Source organism: Phaethon aethereus, assembly GCF_964289735.1.
Source record: "Phaethon aethereus genome assembly, chromosome: W".
Lineage (NCBI taxonomy): Eukaryota > Metazoa > Chordata > Aves > Phaethontiformes > Phaethontidae > Phaethon > Phaethon aethereus.
This window is the reverse complement of record NC_138581.1, coordinates 25477890-25501836: the sequence shown is the minus strand read 5'-3', so window position 1 is coordinate 25501836 and position 23947 is coordinate 25477890.

The following is a 23947-nucleotide window of genomic DNA, read 5'->3' as shown; positions in this document are numbered from 1 at the left end:
CCAGGGATGATCAACACTGCAGGAAGTGAATAATTAACATTGTTCTTTGCCATGATACTGATTCTGTAGGGATGGTTACCAATGGAAATCCTTGTGCTATTATGGACTGATTAAAAGGAGATGTGTTCAGGCTTAGAGTAATCTTCTACTTTTTCCCAGGTTACTTCATATACTTCTTCCATTTGCTCGAAAACTTGGTGCTTGCTGGGAAAAAAATTATGTGGGTAGACACCAATTACTTACTAAATATTGCTGAAAAAAATATGAGAAGAGCAATTAGAACTTAAAAATAACTATTTTGATGTAACAATAAAACAATAACAACAATAAGTATATAAGTAACAATATAAACACTTGTTTGCACACATGCGTACATATACTGAATGAAATGCAAATGCAGACGTCTCAGTAATGGGATTTGTCTTGTTAAAATGCTTAGAAAAACAGAAGTACACATGCCCGAAATGCCAGGACAGTATACCATCATACAGCTACATACATTCTGAAATATGTTATATATAATATTTGTCTTAGATTCTTAAAATACATTTCCATACCGAATTACTATTAAGTGCATACAAACTTGTTAAAGTTCATTGGAGTAGTTTGCAACCCCTTTAAGAAGGGTTTTGCTTCTGTTTCTGTACCCATGTCTCACCTTCCAGGAAAAGGTGTCATTACACCCCCCCAGAACTAGCATAATTTCTCTCCAGATGTTCAGTTTCCCTGATGGAGCTGCAATAAATACAGCAAAACAAAGATGCTCTAGGTGCAGAAAGGATAAACTGTTTAATTGCTTCCTCCCATTTGAAGAAATTCAACCTCCAAAACCTCTCTTTCCCCATCAATCCCAGGTCTTGCCAAAACATTATCCTTTGACTTCTTGCTCCCTTCATTCTTTTTTTCTGAATGAATGCCTGGTTCATTTCCCTAGAAGAATCTTTCTTAGCTTGCAGTTCCCCAGTGCTTGTTCCCACCTCTGCACAGTTCCTCCAGCCTTCACAGAACACTGTAACTCAGTCTGTCCATCCTCCCAGTCATCTGGATTTCCCATGGCCTGCACTAGATGAAATGGCAGACTGGCACATAGGATGAGAGTTAAGAAGCCACCTTCTTAAAGTTTGCTTAGTGTGCTTCTACTTTTATGCATGCAATAGGCCTCTGCTTTAGCTACACAGCAGAAGAGTAGCAGCCAATAGAGATGGCAAGCGAAAAACATCCTTCAGGCTTCCCTTCTCAATAGGCTGGACATACTCGCTTCCTTTGTTCTGATGGTTCTGGCTTTGCTACATTCACTCCACCTCCAGAAATGCTGAGCTGCCCCACAGTGTACTCTAGCTGCGTATTCAGTGTATGGCTGCAGTCCACCCAGGGTGATGCTGGCATAATGAGGATGCATGTCTGAACTGTTGTGCTGCAAGACAGAAAAACAGAACAATCGGAGCTCAGTTTCACTTCATGAGCAAGAGGCTTTTGTCTGAAAAAAATAGTTCTTCCTCTAGATCCTATTGATAGCCAGTTAAGCTTGACTTAGAAAAGATAATCATGGAACAATAACTAAAAAAAAAAAGAAAGAAAGAAAGAAGATATGCACAAGATACAAAGACTGGGAGATCCAAAAAGATGTCTGCAAGCCAGCTCTGCATAATTATTTGAGTGGGAGTCACTCATAACCTGTCAAATAACTACTTTTTACATCAAGGAGGGAATTTACTGAGACTTTATCCTCACCCAATCTGGATCTCTTAGTTCATGTAAGTAGGATGCTATTCTAGACATATGCATAGCATCCACACCTGTCTTTCCTTTTTTCCCCCCAACCTTTTCCCCCCCTCCCTCTGAAGAGGCAGGGTGAGTTCTGGCACGAGTCAAAAAGTGAGTATGCTTTTAAAGCATTTCCTCAAAACGGTCTCCTGCAATGGTCAACTGCAGCAGCCATTTGATCAAACAGCTCTTGGGAAATACTTAAGACAGAACACAGCTTGCTCCTGATCTTTATAATGCCTTTTAATATGCTAGAGGCAAGCTGCCCCTTGAAAAGGGGCTATAGAGAGGCTAAGAAAAGGGCTATAGAGAAATCACAGTACGTATGCAGAGAGTCAATCAACCTGCCATGGTTTAATCCCAACTAACAGCAATTATTGACGTGTGGAAAACAGACTCCACAATCTGTAAGATTGTAAAGTAGGTATGTTTATTCAGCGCTGGGCAGCACGGGGGGGTAGTCCCACCAAAAACCGTGCGCACCCCAACGCGGCACTTACTTTGAATATATACAGCAAAGTGTTGCATATACATAAAGTTTCGCAATATGTCTATACATATGCATGACCTGTCCCCACTTCACATTGAAATGAGTTCTAAGACGTTATTTCCATGAACCCCTCCCATCTGCGCTTGCGCATTGCCTCCTAGTGGTGGTCGTCGGGGGTCGTGGGGATGAAGGTTGGTGGCTCCTCTTCGTCACCGCTGGTAACCTTTTGTCCCTGCGCAGACTCGGTTGTTCCTTGGTTCTTACTCAAACCGCAGGGTCGGTTTTAGCTAGTTTCTTGAGGCAAGTTCCTAATTCTTATCAGGGACTGTCCTTGTGAGGAGCCACAAATCTTCTTGCTCCTGTTAGTTTATCAGGAACTACAGATCTCCTGCTTTAGTTACTTTACGCAATAGCTAACAAGATTTCAAACCTTATCTACTAATTAACTGCTAAGATTCCCTTAACCCCTTCTCTCATTATAAGGCCCGTAAGTATTTTCATATATTTCAAGAAATCTCAGAACCCATCCAGCAGAGGACAGAGCCACATGTGCAGATCAGTCACACTGTATACTTTAGCCAGCAGTATAACTAGTGTTCAGAATATGAATTAATGCCAGCCATGGCTGCCCATGTGGACTACATGATCAGTGTAGAGCTTGGAAGCAAATAAATCCAGAAAAGAGACACATCAACACACTCACAAGATTTAGAGCGTATTCATATCACTGGGGAATTATTTCTTAATCTCAAGTCAAAAAGATATTTGCTATGCTTTTGTGTATGAAATTCAGGTTTCATACCAGTTCTACTTTACCATCGGGTTGGAGCACTTCAGTCTGACAAAGAGTTAAATTCCTTTGTTTTGGTTCTTTGATCACAATATAATGTGATTTCTGTATCCGTGCATTCTTCCTACAGCTGGAAAGGTGCAGTGGGATAAACTGCCAAGGGAAAATCTGAGTCAGCTCTTGTAAAACATAAGATATATGCAAATGTATTTTAGCTGAGTAGTAAAAGAGTCATGATTTAGCCCCAGCCGGCAACTAAGCACCACGCAGCTGCTCGTTCACTCCCCCACGGTGGAAAACTCGTGGGTTGAGATAAAGACAGTTTAATAGGTAAAGCAAAAGCCGTGCACGCAAGCAGAGCAAAACAAGGAATTCATTCACTACTTCCCAAAACAAGGAATTCATTCACTACTCCCCATGGGCAGGCAGGTGGTCAGCCATCTCCAGGAAAGCAGGGCTCCATCATGCGTAATGGTTGCTTGGGAAGACAGATGCCATAACTCCGAACGTCCCTCCACACCCCCCCCTTCCTCCTTCTTCACACCAGCTTTATATACTGAGCATTGACATCATATGGTATGGAATATCCCTTTGGCCAGTTTGGGTCAGTTGTCCTGGCTGTGTCCCCTCCCAGCTTCCTGTGCACCCCCAGCCTTCTTGCTGGCAGGCCAGCATGAAAAGCCGCACAGTCATTGACTGCTTAGCAACAACCCAAAACATTGGTACATTATCAACATGTTCTCATCCCAAATCCAAAACATAGCCTCACACTAGCTTCTATGAAGAAAATTAACTCTATCCCAGCTGAAACCAGGAGAAAAAGCAAATAAGAACTACAGTCTAAGATTTTTCTGCCAGTCTAGGAGAAGCAGATATAAATTAGTAAAAATTAATTTCAGAATGTAAACTTAAGTAAATATTATGCAAGAGTAAAAAAACCTTTGTGCTGACTTTGAACTATTTTAGAACATCATGAACAAAAGAAAGAGTCGGAGACTTATTGCAAATGCAGTAAAATCCTCTAATCCAGGGCCTGGTGGGAACTCCTGATGTAGCATGGTGAGTAACATTTGTCACATTTCTACACCTCAGAATCCAGCCTCTTCACCAGAAGTTTTATTCACAACTCTTACATTGACTCCTATCAGTAGTTACCCTCTGGTAAACAGTGCCAATGCTATTTCTTGCAAAAGATTTCCGAGATCCTTTACTGCTATGTAAGCAGTATTCAACAAGAGCAGCAGATCTCAAACTCTCCCATATTATCAGTCCAATTGCAAGGAATAAGACCTGGCAATGCGAGTGGTATGTTTACAGCTTTGTCCATTATCCTTGTAATTCATGGTCCATGAAGTTCTATCTATCTGAGGACTTCCAGACTCAAAGGAGCTTGTGTTTGTTTGATACAGAATGTCCCAGCTACCACACGCAGAATTGGAAACGATGGACTTCAGTTTTCCTTTATTTGCTGATATCCTTTAAGTAAGGAAAATTCTACTGTAAATACTTCCAGGATCAGAAAAAACATAAAGGACTTTATTGGAATCACTACTTCAAAGGTTAACTCATCATAAATATTATATATAACTTCTGTAACTTGTAACAATCACTAGAACTGGAAAAACAAAATAGTAGTGAAACTTTAATGTACTCAGCACACTGAATGTAATCTATTTTAGTCTGATTTCCCATGAAAACTAAGTTTATAATATTGTGTTGTCTCACTACAACCTGTCAGTTTACTCCTACACTTTCTTCCTGCTCCATTTCTTCCACCCCCAAACAATCAACTTTTAGAACTCTCATGCCTCTCTGAGACAAAATTAACAGACAGTTAACATATGTTCCTACAAGTTATATGAAAAACCGGGTCTAGCAAAACTGTAATCAGTGCCAGAATGCAGCAGTTAGTTACACCAGCAGCCTCCGAGTACATCAGCCTGTCAGCTTCAGAACCAAGCAAAGCACATGTTGCCTCCTGCTTCTTCAAACAGGTAAGGGGACCACAGGACCTTGGGAACACTAAGGAGAACTGGAAATACTGCTGGAGACACAGGAAATACTGCCTGTTTTGAGGCAGGAGTAGGTAGGAACTTATAGGACCTGGGGCATGCTGTGATAAAGAACGCAGACTAATAGGGAAGAAGGAACCACAGCCATCAGTTACTGCTCACAGAATAACCTGTTTTATTTCACTGATGCTGGACGACTATTCTTCCCTTACAGTAGCAGAGCAGATGTTACTGTCCCGCATTAGCACCAAGACAGGTTAGCACCATCACCCCTCTCCTGGCAATATCTACTTACACTTGTATCATATATCATTTGGAGAGGTGTTTGTAATTTTATTTACCTACTTTTCAAAATGGGCATTTCCATTTTATTTTGGAAAGACAGTAACATCAGCAATAATATTCTGGAGAAAAGACTGATTTCCCAAGTTACCTACAGAGATATTTTTCTTGAACTCCCCATTTTATATCCTTGTATAATGTTGCTTCCTGTACTATGAAGCAGCTTCAGCAAAGCAGCAGATTTTGACAGCAGATAACTATAGCACAGGGACATATATTAGATAACTAATAAAAACTGTGAAGACAAAAATCAAGGACTTCTACAATTTAAACTGGCACCCAAGTATTAAGATCAGAAGGAAGACAAGGCCTTCAACAAAAAGCCCTCAACAAAGAAATAGAAAAGGCCTTACTTCTGTGAGTTACATCAAACACATCCATGGCAGTTTTCTTTCTCAGCGGGTTTTCAACAGCCACTGTGATATTACAGATCCTCTGCTGGCCTATATCCCAAGAACACGAGCACTGCTCAGAACAAATTACTGTGCATGGAACCGTGCTTTGGGAAAACCTATTAAAGAAGAGGGGGAAGAAAAAAGAAAAAAAAAAAGAAAAAAAAAGAAGAGAGAGAGACATTTTTCCATAATGCAGAATCGAGACATGTTGACATTGTTGATGCCCAACTAGAATACAGCATCATAGAAAATAAGGCTGAAGGGGGACTATAAGAAGCCACCCACTTATTTCCCTTAGCCTAAAGTAGGATGAATATAGGTATTCTTACAATTCAAAGAAAGTTTTCCTCAAAGTCTAAGTTCACTTTATCCTTTTAAGATACAGCTAAATTGCTTTTAGAAATTTCATCATGGGTTTACAGCTTTCTAAAATAGGGAGTTGATTTGCCAAAAATTAAACCATTCACATGTCTACTATTATGCTTTTAAATGAAGCAGTAATTTCAATGCATCTTCTAACCTTCCATTTTTAAATCACCATCATAATACCTTAATGGAAGTGAATGACGCAGAGACCATGAAGGTATATGCAATGATGACCTTCGTTCTGCTGAGATGTTTTGATGAAAGTTTGTTGTGATGATGAGGCATCTGTCCTATTTTATGAGTTGCCCTTTTTCTGCAGTCTCCTCTCCATTTAGATGCCTCTGTAGCAAGGAGCCAAGACCCAGGTCTGATATAGCACAGCTATGTAACCTTGACTCAGACTGCTAAGATAGAGCTGTGAGAAAGTCTGCAGACAGATTAAAAACAAACAAACAAAAAAAGCAGCTGAAATTATAGACAGAAGTAGGATTGTCAGTAGCTCAAGGATTCAAGAAGGAAAACACCGGCATGGAAAGTTATAAAATCCTAAAGAAAAAGAACTAGGGAGGCTAATCAGGCTAACTGGGGGTTAGCTGGGAATCATCAGTTTGACTCAGCATTAGTATCAATGGACTGTGAACACACTAATACTCAGCCTACCAACTGATTAAATCCTACTTATCTGTTGCGTGTGTTACCCAATAAATAATTACGTTATACTTTTAAGTTATGTATATCCTGATTGCAGGGTTTCTACATACCTACTGAAAGATATCCAAACAAGTTAACAAAAAAGAATGGTTATAACATGCTTTAGTAAGCAGAAGCAACTGACAGAAGTAAAGAGACCAGCAACTTTTTTAGAGGTACTCTAAACTCAGAGAAGTTCTGCACTGCTCAAACTTTGTTAACTAAGCTGATCAGTGAGCTGGAAAGTGGCAGGCAGCTGACTGCAACAAGGATAAAAAAAGCATTTCCACAGATTTTAAAGGACAGAAAGAATCTGACTGTTCTGTACTGCACAGGCCAGACTTAATATAACAGTGAACAGACTTACTCTTTAGATATGGTGTATGTTGGTGAGTGACATCCATAAAGATAGATCTCTCCTCCTTGGCTCCAAGTACATGATACTGTGCTAAGGCACATGGAGGACAGGGAGGTGATTCGAGACAGCCAGCATGGCTTCACCAAGGGCAAGTCCTGCCTGACCAACATAGTGGCCTTCTATGATGGTGTGACTACATCAGTGGACAAGGGAAGAGCTACCAATATCATCTATCTGGACTTCTGTAAGGCCTTTGACACAGTCCCCCACAACATCCTTCTCTCTAAATTGGGGAGATATGGATTTGATGGGTGGACTGCTGGGTGGATGAGGAATTGGTTGGATGGTCACATCCAGAGGGTAGTGGTCAATGACTCAATGTCCAGATGTAGATCAGTGACGAGTGGTATCCCTCAGGGGTCAATACTGGGACCAGTACTCTTTAATATCTTCATCAATGACATAGTGGGATCGAGTGCACACTCAGCAAATTTGCAGATGACACCAAGCTGAGTGGTGCAGTTGACACACCTGAGGGACAGGATGCCATCCAGAGGGACCTGGACAGGATCAAGAAGTGGGCCCATGTGAAACTCATGAGGTTCAACAAGGCCAAGTGCAGGGTCCTGCACCTGGGTCAGGGCAACCCCCAGCATCAATACAGGCTGGGGGATGAAGGGATTGAGAGCAGCCCTGCTGAGAAGGACTTGGGGGTACTGGTGGATCAAATGCTGGACATGAGCCAGCAATGTGCACTCGCAGACCAGAAGGCCAACCGTATCCTGGGCTGCATCAAAAGAAGCGTGGCCAGCAGGTCGAGGGAGGTAATTCTGACCCTCTACTCCACTCTGGTGAGACCCCACCTGGAGTACTGCATCCAGCTCTGGAGCCCTCAGCACAGGAAAGACATGAACCTGTTGGAGTGGGTGCAGAGGAGGGCCACAAAAATGATCAGAGGGATGGAACACCTCTCCTATGAGGACAGGCTGAGAGAGTTGGGGTAGTTCAGCCTGGAGAAGAGAAGGGAGACCTTGTTGCAGCCTTTCAATACTTAAAGGGGGCTTATAAGAAAGATGGGGACAGACTTTTTAGCAATAGGACAAGGGGTAATGTTTTTAAACTAAAAGAGGGCAGATTTAGACTAGATCTAAGGAAGAAATGTTTCACAATGAGGGTGGTGAAACACTGGAACAGGTTGTCCAGAGAGGTGGTAGACGCCCCATCCCTGGAAACATTTGAGGTCAGGTTGGAGGGGGCTCTGAGCAACCTGATCTAGTTGAAGATGTCCCTGCTCATTGTAGGGGGTTTGGACTAGATGACCTTAAAAGGTCCCTTCCAACCCAAACCATTCTACGATTCTATTCCATGATTCTTTAATGCTTTCTATATGTAAGCGTACAAATCTGAAGTCAGACGTTAAATAGTTCAGCTGGACATAACAGGATAATGACAACTTACAGCAAGCTTTTGTTTATCCCCCCATTCCCCACAGCCATTCTTGACAATAACAACAGGAAAACAGAACTGTAATAAAGCATTCACTTACTACCCTGTCCTGGTTTCAGCCAGGACAGAGTTAATTTTCTTCACAGAAGCTAGTGTCAGGCTATGTTTTGGATTTGGGATGAGAAAATGTTGATAATGTGCTGATGTTTTGAGTTGTTGCTAAATAGTCAAGGACAGTCCAGCTTCTCATGCTGGCCTGCTAGCAAGAAGGCTGGGGGGTGCATGGGAAGCTGGGAGGGGACACAGCCAGGACAGCTGACCCAGGCTGGCCAAAGAGAGATTCCAATACCATATGACATCATGCTCAGTATATATATCTGGGGCAGAGAAGAAGGAAGGGGTGGAGGGACGTTCGGAGTGATGGTGTCTGTCTTCCCAAGAAACCATTACGCGTGATGGAGCCCTGCTTCCCTGGAGATGGCTGAACACCTGCCTGCCGATGGGAAGTAGTGAATGAATTCCTTGTTTTGCTCTGCTTGTGTGCGTGGCTTTTGCTTTACCTATTAAACTGTCTTTATCTCAACCCATGAGTTTTCTCACTTTTACTCTTCCGATTCTCTCCCCCATCCAACCAAGGATGAGTGAGCAAGCAGCTGTGTGGTGCTTAGTTGCTGGCCAGGGTTAAACTACAACAGAGAGTAAATCCATCTCACTGCTGCTCACTTAGGGGAAACAAAGATTGTGCATTCAAGATCCAACTTTATAGATGAACACTGCCCCCTGCGCCTATGAACAGGCTGATGCTTACAGCCAAAATGCCTGCTCTTGAAGATTTAGAGTAGGGGGCTAGAGAAACAGCATGTTTTGAAGCTCATGCAGAGCCCAGCTAAAAGGAGTCAGCATTGAATGAATCAGATCAGTAAGGAGATACTCAGCTTGGAATGAAACTCCTATGCCTTTCAATGTTGGACTCCTTGCTGGATGCAAAAATTAGTGGGATTTAAGTGACTCACAGGCTTTTGCACAGGTTGGAGATAATAATCTACTCTCAAGAATCTGATCCAATATCTGATTAAGTCTAGAGTCACTACCTTTCAGAGAGCTGTAAATCAGGTCTGTAATACAGAATCAGTTTGAGACAAAGAAAAGGTATTTTTGATCCCTATCTAATTTAAATTAAAAAAAAAAATCTGCAAGACTGAGGTTAGTGAGAAAGAGTGTCTTGCTTCCTGTCTCCCATTATATAAGCTTAGGGAGATGGGCAATTTATGTGCCACGGTTCAAGTATACAAATCTGTGATGTTTCTACTACACATGATTTCTCCCATAACTAAAAGCCCTTGCTGCTCCAAACAAGAACAGTGTTTCTTTACAAAAATCACTGTAATTTTTTTTTCTAAAGCAGTTACATATTTCATTTAAACCAAATTCTCTGGATACCAGACTGTTCTATTAAGAGTTAGTAATCTGAAAAAGCTGTTCTTTGGGATATAATTTGATTACATTATTGGTCCACTCCCTGTTTACTCTCATATACTTCACAGAATTTCATTTCAAATGACATAAGGAGATGACTTGCTCCTCTCTATGTGCTTCTTTAATACTAATGAAAGCTATGATCCCAAGACAAAAGCAACACATGCATCAGATGATGTAGCCATAGCTATGCACTTCCTCTCCTCACCCCCAGTCTGGACCAGAGCTGCGTCTGACCTGGTGATAGGCTATCTAGAGCCAAGGCCACTGACTTGTGCAAGAGCTTGTGTCAAGAAAGGAGGACAAATTCTACTCAAATCCAAATTCCCATACCACTCAATGTACTGCATTGTTTTTATATGTGAGCAAGAACAACTAAATCTTTTAGTCTACTAGTTTAGGAAAATAGTCTGCAAATTAAAACAATGGCTGAAGCATTGCTATTATTGCCAGAAAAAAAAGAGTTGGTTAGTGCTTAGAGATTAAAGAGTTCAAAATGGATTCTTAATTTGATGCTGTCTCTCCTGAATTGGACTTTACCATTAAAGTCACCAGCAAATTAAAATCTAGCTTTGTACCAGGAAAAAAAACAACAAATATTGCAGTGTCTTGTTTTGCTTACCCAGGACAGTCTCCCACAGACTCCACTGACTCTAGATTTTTGATGCTTCTGCTTTGCTCATGATTCTCAGAGTGTGACATACACTCCAAAGGTAAGTCTGAATCCCATATCCAATGAAGAGGCTTTCCCAATTTATTCAAGCGTGACATTATGAAACTCCTGCAAACAAAGGCCAGTAAGGCAAAGTATTGAAAACATAGCAATGTGTAGATACTTTGGAAGTACAGTCAGAAGCAAGAGAGAGAGAGGGCTCAAAGGAGGAAAAAGCTTTTGAAAAATGAATCTCTGAAATTCTACCTGCTACACGTGATCTCACACTAAGTAACTGCTTACAAATCTGCACTGCAGTGGTGGAGTGACTGAGATGCTGGCAACATAGTTGTGAGTCAGGCCCTGCTTCTCAAGAAATTGATTCAATCTCAGAGACTTTCAGTGGGTTATTTGTGCCTGCTATTATATCAGTCTGCACACATGCTGCTGCCTGCAGGTGTACCTTGGTTGATGCTCTGGGTTAAATATCTCTGGCTTTGGATTACAGCAGGCATCTGCACTGGCTAGTAAGGAATTATGCAGATATTATCTCAATCTAGTTCTGAGGCACAGCATCTGAGGACAGCACTACTATCAGTGACAGGCAGAGTAGGAAAAATAGCTGCCAATTTCCCCAAAATGCTTGACCGCTGTAATGCGCACATGCAAGAAACATGGAAAAAAATACATCCGAAAGCATTAGAGCTCCATGAAGGTAACAGAAGAAGGATGGCCTAAAATATAAAATGAAGTTAAAAAATCACGAGAGGAAAATGCTCTGTAATTTGGCAAACATTTTTATATTGAATAATATAAATGCAGACAAACAGCAAAAAATATAAAATGTTCTGCTGCTCTTTAAGAAAGGATATCCTAAAAATTTCTCTCAGCATATACCTACTAAGGCCCACTTAGACACTCAGTGGGCTATACTAATACATGGCACTGCAGCTCAAACTAACCAGGGCACCACACAGACAGATGAAAAGGTACCCCAAGTGTGACTCTCCCCTAGCATAAGAGCCTATAAGAAGCAGGAAAAAAATGGCTCAAGTGTTATATTAATCATCTGTAATTACAAATACAGTTTACAACACAACATATATTTCAGTATTTCTTAAAGCAACCATACCAGATTCTCAGCATGTAGATCCATGCTGCTCCAATAAGCTGTACCAGAGCCCTGGCTCACACTGACAACTAGAGAACTGCTCTCCATTACTGCTTTCCATCAGCAACACCTGCACTTTCATAATACCACCACTCTGAGAAAAACTCTGCAATCAGTTTACAATTTAATTTCTCAGTTATAGCACTGGGGAACGTAGTCAATGCTTTGGAAGTCATATAGGCTGTATGTGCTTTGGTATGAGCAGACTCACAGAATTTCTTTATTGGTACACATTCTTCAGAAAAAAACCACAGAAGCAAATACATTCCTGTATGACAGTGACATCTGAAATATCCTGTTTATTTTCCTTGTCTTGTTTATTATGAATAACAGTACAGACTACATCCTTGGATCTGGAAAAAAAAAAAAATTTTTTTTCCAGCAAGTTAACATGAGTTTGTTGGAAGGATACTCCAAAAACCCACTTAATTGTTTGGAGCTATATGGCCTCAGTTTTGGACTTCAGGGTTAGATCTACTCATGGGGTGTTAAAAATCCCAGCCCATGTATAAAAGTGGTCAAAATCTTCTGAACTGCAGAGTTCATCTGCATTGAAGATGTGGTTCTTCAAACTCTGAGACAAAATACTACCAACTTGACTGATCAGCAGTAAGTTGTGACTCTTAACCATGCCCATCTTAATGTATTGACTCCTGGTTTCAGAAAAATAAGCCCTTCTCTGCTTTATGTGCTTTCTCACAAATAGCAGCTTTAAATGAGTGTGGAGTAATCGCTGAGGGGTACTTTGGAAATTTACCCTCTAAGAACAGCCTTGAAACCAGGTGGAATGTAGCACTCATGTACAACGGGTCTGTGCCATGGAGACTCCCTGAACGGCCTTGGATGTTGGCAACATCAGGGGCGCCTGGTGTGCTGACTCTGGGAGAGATTACATGGAGGGTGGAGCGGAGTGGAGACCTTGCGGCCACGCTCTGTGAACAGGGGAGTTTAGGGATGCACAGGATGTACATTGATAAGCTGCGCTTACAATGTCGTGGGCCAAAGACCTGTCAACTTTGATGAAGTGCTGTACTTAGAGTGAACTTTGCTAATTATAATATCATTATAATACTAAAACGCACACCCCTCTCAAAAGCTACCACCCCCCCAAGGTGCGACCCCTCCTCAATGAGTGTGCGCACTGAATTTTTCCTAGTCTGTACCTTTAAACGCGAAGCGAGAGAATTCTGCACCAATCCTGATAAAGGTATGTATGACTAGAGTCACTCAAGCTCCACCTGCAAAGTAAAACACTATAAAATAATGTTTTAAGAGCTGGATGTTAGGGAAGATACCATCGTCATGTACCACTCTAACTTCTGGGATCAGTCGACGGGCTGAGCCTCTCTTCCCCCCCATCGGGACGCCGTTGGGTAAGATTCAAACCCTTGGTCATACCAAGTGCCTTCCCGGGAAACTTAGAAATCTCTATATAGAGTCACTTTACATCTTTTAACGCGTTTATAGCCAAGTAGTGTCCCTCGTAGTTTTAGCATTTGCACGTGCTTTATAGGTAGTGAATTTATCACCGGCAATCCAAAGAACCTGTATATCTGTTGCTTCAATAAATCGCACTATTGATTGACTCAGCCGTGTGTGGTCCCTGAATGCGACCGTACCTCTGAGTGCGGCCGTGTTAGTTCAGGAGGTGTCCGGCTGAGCAGGTAGTGTGATGTTAGTAGTGCATCTGGACCCGTGATAGTCCAACAAAGGTGTTGGGCACGACCGGACTACTAACGGTTGTCCCTGAACACGACCGTACCTCTGAGTGCGGCCGTGTTAGTTCAGGAGGTGTCTGGCTGAGCAGGTAGTGTGATGTTAGTAGTGCATCCGGACCCGTGATAGTCCAACAAAGGTGTTGGGCGCGACCGGACTACTAACGCTGACTTTGGGCATCACTCAGAACCTAAGCTCAGCCGCCCCCAGTCCCTCTGATATCTGAGGATCGACTGGAAAGCAAGGGGGTTTAGTTTCTGCCAAATTGCTCTGCCTCTTCACGCAACAATGAGTTAGAAGAGTTTTCCAATTTTACTAAGTTTTAACGTGTGCATTTAATATTCTTCCATAGTTCAATCAGCAGATGACTCATAATAAGCTATAATATCCCTAAAGACATGCATTTAGTTCCCAAAAGGTTTTGTCAGATCCAAAGGAGAAGAAACTTGCTTGGGAGACAAAAGTTCTCATACTGAAGTCATGGACTGGGGAAAAAATCAGGAGCAGGCCTAAGCCTATGATTTGGGTGATCATATCTCCACCTCTTCAAAAAATTTGTCTGGTTTAGGTGTTAAGGAAGACTAGCAGGATAGGGACTTTGCAAAAGAGACATCACTACCTTCTTCCCTAACTGGAAGAGGTGGGTATAAGGTAATTACTAACTTGCAATTGCCTTATTTGCCAAGCACAGGGCTTAAAAGGCTTCGCTCACACTGAGACTATCCTGTTTGGTTCCTAAGGTGAGAGGAGTTGCAACAACATGACTCATGCTCGGTCCCCAGTGAAGGGTAGTCATCATGCTAAAAAAAAAAAAAAAAAAAGACTGCTTTTAGGAGCAATGGAAGGGATTTTTCTGTGGGGCTGCTTAGGGCACCTACGCCTTGGAAGGGAAACAGAGGCTTTTAAAATCAGATCTCCTAAGTCTGCCCACCACAATCCCTCAATAAGGGCATGCAAGACATATCTATATTCTGCACAGGTAGAAAATACTTCTTCATCTGAGACAATATTTTGTTTGCACAAAAACTGGGCATAACATTAGACCAAATCTGTCACCTAGTGAAATATGGAGGTATTTCTAGTACAGTTTTGTAAATACTATGTTGTAGATCATAAACCTATACAGCAAAGCTATCTGCATATGCATCTGAACATTTGATTTTCCTTCAGCTTCCTTTATATTGTAAATAATTAATATACCTTCTTTTTTAAATACACTTACTGTGGAGTAACAGGGCATGGACTCTGGCGGGGTTTCAGGCCAAAGACCTTTATTGCTACAAGTGTCCGCTTTTTATGCAGTTACAGCTCTTTCACGCGCCACAAAATACGTCCTGGTTGGTTACCACACACAGTCCACGCACTTCTCCACAGTCAGGATTCGCTGCCTGCAGGTGTCCATGCACTCCTTTACTTCCTCTTAGTTGTTTCCCACAGCTCCTTCTCCTCAAGGCCGAGCTGTGCAGATATCCAGCTGTTTACCAGCTTCTCAGTGCCACAGCTCCTCCTTAAGGCCGAGCCGTGCAGATCAACGCCACAGCTCCTTCTCCTTAAGGTCGAGCCCTTGCAGGGTGATCCCAACAACTTACTGTGTCTATATAGTAGTAGTATCATCTGTTCGACAGACTTGTATTTCAAAAGACATTGCCAGCTCAGCATCATGCGCTGACTTGCCAACATCCCATTCCACCAGCAGATGCTCAAGAGTCAAAACCTTGGAAATGTTAAGGCATGTTACTGGAAAAACAAGGGATTCTAGGAGCACAAAAAGGACACAGAAATATTAATGTTTATATATACTTTGGCCCTTCAAATATGGATAAGTTGCAAAGCAGTGGTTAGAGGTAACACAGGTTCCAGACAGTTTTAAAGGAAAAAAAAAAAAAGATAGTGATCGAGGTCCATGCTGTTGATATGAAAAGCAAAGATAATCTTTCATCTTAGGGCATCAGCAGGCTAGAATGAGGTTCCTGAATCTACTCATTAGCGCCCCCCCCCCCAATATTGGTTATGCTATTTAATTTCTTTATGTCCTCAATTTATTAGCTACTTTATGGGAATATTGATCCTTCCCTTTATAGTCTTATGAAGAAGAACAAAAGAACAACATAATGTATTAACAGGGACTGAATCTCAAGAAATCCCAACCCCCAGCAACCCTTCTAATCATTAGGGCAGAAAATCCAGGCTCATTTTTGCTTTCTGACATAAATTAAGATTAAATTAGTTAATGCAAATCACGTTTTTGAACAGAATGGGTTAAGAGTTTCCCTTCACTAGCTAGCTCAGATGATAGTCTAGTATTAGGCACATTCCTGGTTGATCTACAACTTAGGTACTTTAATCAGGGCTGTTGATTCTTCTACTGGAATTAGACACCTAGTTAATAATGGCACCTCCATCCTTTTGTGGGCCTGGGTTTAATTCCCAGGATAAACTAAAGTTTAGAAGTCAGATTGAAGTGCTTTTTGGTGTCAGGAAAGGAAAGGCTCCTTAAGACGACTTGCCTGCTGAAAACTACAGATCACCTTATGAGTGGTCCCTCTTTTTAGATGTCTGCTCTGTCACCCTCCCAAAAAAACCCTAACTCTTGGAAGAGATGAAATATGGCACTCACTGATGTGTATCTTCTCTCCTCCCTGAAAAACAACCACCACCCCACCACCCCCCCAACAAAAAAAACCCCAACCCTAAACTTGGTCTGGTTGTTAATGAAGCCAGGGAACTGAAATGGCCAAGTAACTAGGCTTTTTCTTTTGCCACAGTAGCTTTCTGAGATGCTTCTGCTTGTTATAATGATAGGGTCAGAATGCTGATACTGACCAGGACACAGAAAAGAAATCACAGAAATAACTGTGTTTTAATAAATCAGAACTCATTCTGGGCATTCCTACCCCACTGCAGCCACAGTCCTCAGGGACAGCCTGGACTGAGAGTCCTCAGCAGCTCCTTATCACAAAACTGCCGCCTCCAGTCATTTCTCCCAGATGTGCTTCACCCACTGACCCAATGATTATCTGACACTTAGAGAATAATACTGGCAGAAACACAAGCATTCAGGAAATTTAGTTTGAGACTCCACATTTTGATAGATGCCCCTGGCAGCAATCAGATAACCAAATAATTTTGCAATTAAACCTGCAGTGCCTGCTGTGCACTAACTTCTGTGCAGCAGTTTCCCTACGTATGGATCTTTACATTAACTGTAGGAAATTAAAGGCTTAAGAGAAGCAGTAGTTATAACAATCCCTGATCAATCAAGGGAAGCAAAAAATACTTTATAAGTATATTCATTAACTATGAGGATACAGACATTAACACAGCATAGTTGTTTATACAAGTCCAGCCTATAATTAAAGAATAAATGGAGAAAAATATATTGTACCATTAGTAACAACTTATAAAAAACTGCTGGAAGGACTGTTTCTCTTTTAGTAAATCATCTACAAACTCTGTTGGTATATTTTTAATCCATTCCATTTTGAAAGATACTGGAAGTCAAAGCAAAATGAAAACCACATGCTTTTGATCTAGAGGAAACTACTGGCATAGGCTCCTTCAGATATGCTTGGAGGGAGAAATCAAGGTTTCATTGTTCAAACACTTGGTCTCAGAAACAGGATTGCGGTATCCTAAAAAGTTTTTGAGGAAGAAGTATACACACACATATATGCACACGTACCTTCCTTTTCTATCAATTCTCACTGCAGCCTTAAGATATAATTACTGGAAAAAGATGAACATGTGTAATTACATGAAAGCAGAATTTGACAACATTAGCATCTCCTGTAATGTTTCACATGCAGAAGTAAAATTTCCTTTTTGGCCATGGTTATGACATGGTCCTTAAAAAACAGATCTGCTGCTTGACAGTTGTTTTTGAACAGCAAGGACTAAAAAATATAATGGCCATCAGTTTTACACTACCACAAGGAAACCCAGCACCTATGACAACTAGTAGATGTCTGGAATTGAATAAACAAAGTGGAAGGCCTGGGGATAAATTTCACTTGCCTAAATGACGAGGGAGCAACAATTTTAGGTTTTACTGGACAACAGAAATATTGTTAGCTTCACTACCAAGGACTAACCAAGCAGGGAGCCAGAACGACCAGCAATGAAGTGAACTGTAAAATTAACTGTGGAAGCAGAGTATCTTGTGTTATGGGAAGGTATGACAAGACATTCATCTCCCCACATTCTACAGATTTTCACCATCAAAACAAGATAAAGGTTGTTAAAATTCCACTTATGTTAAGGAATTGACTTTAACGTTGTTCCTCTCCAGTATGTAATCTTAGCTGCTCATTATTTGGTCAGCCTTACTTGTACCTTCATCATCCTGTTATCTGAAGCACCACGTACCAAGCCTCTGAGGGGATCTTATTTTATGTATGCAAATTAGGTAGCTGATATAAAGCCCTTGCCATTCTTGTGTTTTCCTTCTGCAGTGCTGAAGACAGATGGCCCCAGCACAAATAAACAAACCTAAAGGAAGGGACCTGGCTAATCATTCAGTGAAACTCCTAGGTGCAAAATAAGACTCCCAAGGAAAGGAAACAAATATACCTGAAATAAAAGCCAACCAGTTGGCAGAAACCCCTTTCTTTTTTAGGGTGCATGATTAAAAGAAACCCCTGTGTATCTTCTGAATTTCCCTATCCTCTTTTCTGCTTCTTCTCTGGCCAATTCTAATTGCAAGCGTCACTACTGCATTGCCAATGAGCTTGCCTCTCTTCTCTACATTTGTCTCTTTTTGTCCAAGCTAAAAGCTCATCCTGTTTCTTGCCATGGAGAATAGTTTCACCTGCCATATTTAATTAACCTGACAAAAAAACCCCAAAGGTCTCATTGGTTTCTGTTTTTTCTCCATCTGTACGAGCATCCCTCCACTATCTCCTTTTATTTAGAGGACACATCACTTGGGACCTCACACAATTTTGTTTTCTTCAGAGCTTGGCATAAGAGAGTCTAGAACACCAGTTAGGGTTTATACACAGTACCAACAAACAGAAGGAACAATATAGCTAAGGATATAGCCAAGATCTTGAAGATCGCCGAGTTACAATGTGGGACTTAAAGACTTTTGTAATATAATTTACACACATAGAAATATTTGTAGTATTCACAGTTATAATCTTCCCCTCCTAGCAAAGTTAAATAACCAAGGCATCTTAAGACTTGCTTTAACTTGAAAGCTAACTCAGACTATATGAACAGCTTTATGATTAACAGAGACTAATTTTATTCCTGAACAACTGCATGTCAAAACAAGTGACCAAGTTACTGTAATGCAGTAACTGTTTGGACTTGCCTGCATTACAAAGTTTTGCCAATCTAGGGGCATTGGTAATAGTCTCTCAAAACTGAGGAACTGGCACCTTGGTTGAATGGAGCATGAACACATGAATTTCAAGGTTGAAGAGAGGCAAAAAAAGTCTGAAACAGATATATTACCGCTTTGGTATGATACCAAGTACATTCATACCAAAACCCAAACCCTCTCCCTCCTTCACCAACTTAAGGCAAAATAACTTCTATAATGCAGACTATAGTTTGGCAAGTTCTGCCTTAATGGTGGTCACAGAAAATTCAATTTAAAATATTAATTCTTTTTTTTTTTCTTTTTTCTTTCTTTTAACAGAGTCATGTCCAATGCTATTGCCATCAGCAAGTGTGCAATCAGTACTTTTACCTTAAAATACACAGTCTTCTGGAAAGTTATCCTTATATTCAAATTTTGTTCCCTTGGAATATGCATATTTTCTTTTTTCTTTGTATTAGACACATATGTGAAGTTTAAGAAATAAAAATCTGGTCCTGGGATTTTGTGTTACCAGAAAAGAGCAAATAGAAGTGCTAAAGTTTTCATAGATGAGACAAACAAGAAAGAGAAAGTGAAGAGGTAGAAAAGCATAAAAGTTGTCATAGAGGAAATAAATTATTTAAAGGTGACAAATTACAGATCAAAAACATATGAGACAGAGTGAGCAGATAAATAAATATACTCTGGCTTCATATCATTACAAGTTATTGATTCAACAGGCAATTTTCCATGATGGGGTTACAAAAGGTAATTAAACAAGTTGCTTCATCACCTTACCAAAGAGAATAATTAGACTGTGTAACATGTTGCTTAATCACAGGAGACTTAGAAATGAGCAAGTCCAAAGCTTCAGTTGTTGTAGATGGCTTCCAAATAAAAAAGGCAAATGTTCAGACAGTTATCTTGCTGTGAGTATGTAGCATAGCAAGTCCTCAGGGGGAGCAGTACTGCCAGAACCATGAAGTGATTCATCATTCATCCACCTTTTCCTGCACAAGACTTCTCAAGAAAGAAGACATTTCTATTTATTGTTTCTTTTAGGAGAAATGCATGCCAGAAAATAGTCCAGATAACATTACTGTATTTAAGAATGAATAAATAAAAACCCAACCACATGGACTCCAAGCAGTTTAAGAGAAATTCAGGAAGAATGGACAAAGAAAGATAAGGAGTAAAAAGCCCTCTTGTTTTTAGGACCTGGTTACAGTATAGGGAAAGATACACTACACTCAAAAAGTTCGATTTAATCTAAACAAATAAAACACACAATACCTTTAAAGATTTGCCTCCACTTGTTGCTAAGGAATATTAAAACAAAAGTTTGTCCTGATATATTTTTTGCTTTCCTCCTGCACAAGTAACAAGAGATCCATCCTAACTAGGAAAAAAAGTATCAAAGGTATGAAAGGCCTTGTGATTTCTGCTCCACTTAGAGCCTGACTGAAAAATCCAGCAAATTTAGGCAAGCACGGTCTTGCCCTCTGCCAGCACCCAGGACGCTATATGGAGGGCTTTAATTAGGTTGGAGATTGAAATACACGTATCAAACTCTTAGCAACTTCCATTCCTAGGACTGTCATCTCAAGCACCACAGAGCTCTATCTAGCCTTTCACAGCTTTTACACTCACATTGTGACAGGATGAAACTCTGTTTGACTTGCACAGCTCAGTCCCGAGGGACTGATTGTATGTCAGATCTTGTAAGACATGAATCACCTGCAAATTCCCCCATGCAGAAGGGAGAGGTAAACATTCAGCAGCAATATGGTTAAAAGCACTCAGGCACAGAGGGTACAGGAGTCCAAACAACAGGAACAGGACTATGGATACAGCTATCTTCAACTTTCAATTTCTACATTTTACATTTCTGGAGCTGTGTAGAATACTGATAGATAGTCTTCTACCACTGCTTCCATAACAGAAGTTGGAACTGCTTAGCAGGACAGATAACCAAGATGACCTTCTGTCCCCACTAAAGCCAAGGACAGAACAGTTACTGATTTCAGAAGGGCCAGGAATTCACTCCAGAATTTCTTCCAGGCAGAAAACCTCCAATTTAATACCTCAGAACTGCAGACACTTAAGTTTAATGACCCTGCCTTAGATTCACTGGTTTTAGGAAGCTCTGAATTTCTACAATTGGTTCAAAAGAAAAAAGATTTCAGCTTTTTTTTTCAAGTTTCTAAAGGTCAAATGGAAAACATAGAAGAGTCCTGGGTGCAGCACTGCAACCCAGTGCTCAACACTCACAACAAGCACCCTTGCTGCAGTGTGCCCCAACTTTTTCCTTGTGAGCACAAATGCTTCATGCAGGCCCCCATATTTAAAAGGTGAGCGTTGCCTTGCCTAACGTATAGGCTTCTGCAGTCTTTCTTGCCATTATACCAATATCCTCAAAAGTATTTGGACAACACTAAAATCAACATGAATAAAGAAACTAAATATTTTTGAGAACCTAGGCCTAATTCACATGCAACTAATAGACTGTTTCAAGAACTGACTTGGGGAAATCTGCTTCTTTAAAGATTTTTTAAGTTTAGACTTTTCTATCGCCTGATCAAATTTAATATCTAAAAGGGAAAATAATTTTATACGTTTTGTCTGGAATAAGCATGATAGAATAGCTCTTTGTTATACAGCAGCGAGTGGCGAGTGACACAAAAAGAAGTCTTTCCAAGGGAGTTTATGTTAAAACTTCTGGTAACTCTTCAGTACACTGTACTATTTTGAATTATAGGAAATTAATATCGAGATACAAAGCCAAATCTTGCATGCCCTTTTTCAGGAAAAAAAAAAAAGTGAAAATAAAACTGCCTTTAAAGTCAATGGAGTTAACTTCCTGTCCTAAAACCAGTGGCATAACTGCTGACTTAATTATATCAGCATGAAGAAAACCTGGCCCCACAGGAATCCTGATTTTGTAAACATCTTCAGGGTTGGACACAAAGCTATTTGTCATATATCACTTAAATCCAGTGGGAAAACATTGTGGAAGTCATGACATATTAGAATATTTGTTTAAACTACTTCCTAACTGGAAAACAAATCCAAACCCTTTTCTGCTCTTAAGAGGCATTCTCAACTACTGTATTAAAATAAATGTCTAACTTAACTACCTCTCTCCAGTCATTTGCAGTGTCAGTTCACAAATAACACACCCTAGATCATTTTTATTGCCGCATAGTACAAATGCCATATGCTACTAAAGGGCAGAGTAATATAGTAAATGACCATCAGAATATAAATATATTTTTGGAGAGATACAATGCTTTTCACTATTCAGTTTGTTAATAATCAAGTTTAAAACTGTATAATGAATTGTGATACTATGTGCAATTGTAGCTATCAAACCAGTTATGACATGAAAAGTTTTGGAATTCTGTAACAAAAGAGAATATGAAATAAATTTAAATAAATCACAGAATCACAGAACCACAGAATCACTAAGGTTGGAAAAGACCTTTAAAATCATCAAGTCCAACCGTTAACCCAACACCACCATGCCCACTAAACCATGTCCCGAAGCGCCACATCCACACATTTTTTGAACACTTCCAGAGATGGTGACTCCACCACCTCCCTGGGCAGCCTGTGCCAATGCTTGACCACTCTCTCGGTGAAGAAATTTTTCCTAATATCCAGTCTAAACCTCCACTGGTGCAACTTGAGGCCATTTCCTGTTGTCCTATTGCTAGTTACTTGGGAGAAGAGACCAACACCCACATCGCCACAAGCCCCTTTCAGGTAGTTGTAGAGAGCGATAAAGTCTCCCCTCAAGGAGAGACCTATGTAAGGACCAGTGTTATAAATGTGAGGAGACAATTTGATAGGAGGCTGAGTTGGTGAATACGATTGTTTGACATCAATTTTGAATTGAAAGCCTAGATCGGAACAAGAGTTGGGGTCTGTTCAAAGGCACATTATGAGTGCTGAATGTGGTATGGTAAAAGTATACCAGCATTTGTGTTTGAAAGGACAGTCATGTCTGTGTTGTTTTCCCTCAACATAGTTTACGATAACATGCAAAGTTGTTGTCATGCATTTAGTGTGGTTTTCAATTTGGCATCCTATTAAAATAGTGTCTCCTTTGGTTCCCTTTAAAGATGGAATTGGTTAATCTTCGTTTTCATCTGTAATGACCCATTCTTGTCTATGGAAGGTGACATTGTTGTGTAGTACTATTGTTGATAAATTTAGATTAGGTGTAGGTATGTCAAAAAGTATGTATGCATCAGTCCATGGCCACCCCATCATACATGAATTCCACATTTTGTGTTTGGTAATCATGAAATCAAACAATAGTTCTGCATCATGATTACCCCAGAGGCAGAGTGCAATGACAGGTTGTGTGAAAGTCTGGTTCTGGTATCTTATAACAAGATTTCTCATTATCTTTTGATTTAGAAAAATCAGTATATTTTAATTTTGGTGGGTTTTCTGTAGGTTGATTTATTGATTGCTTGACACCCTATCTTTATTTCATCCCCTGGTGTGGCTTGAAGTGATAATATTTGATAAATGTTGTTGTGAGAGATTTCAATATTCTGATTATACAGTGTCTCCCATCTCCAGTCACCTTTTAGATATGCTTTGTTTCCATGCATGACTAAAGTAGCAAGGTTCAGGTTTGCCTTATCTTTTGGTCGGATTTTGACACTTCCAGTATAATTTAGTAATGCATGGTCCCAAAGATTTTGTGCCCAAATTGGAGGGATCATACTTATCCTGATTAAGAGGGAAAGCAAGGTTGGGTAGAGAGCATGCTGCTGTTGCTGCCGTTGAAGTACATTCTCTCTCTTTCTTTTTCTCCTGTTTAAAAAAAAAAATGTTTTGGTGGGGAAGGCTGAACAGGTTACCCCCTTTATGATGCAGGATAGATCCATCATGCATTGATTCTGTGTTTTGCACCATTGTTATCAGCAGCCTCCCATGCATATGGGCCACGGGGTTTAG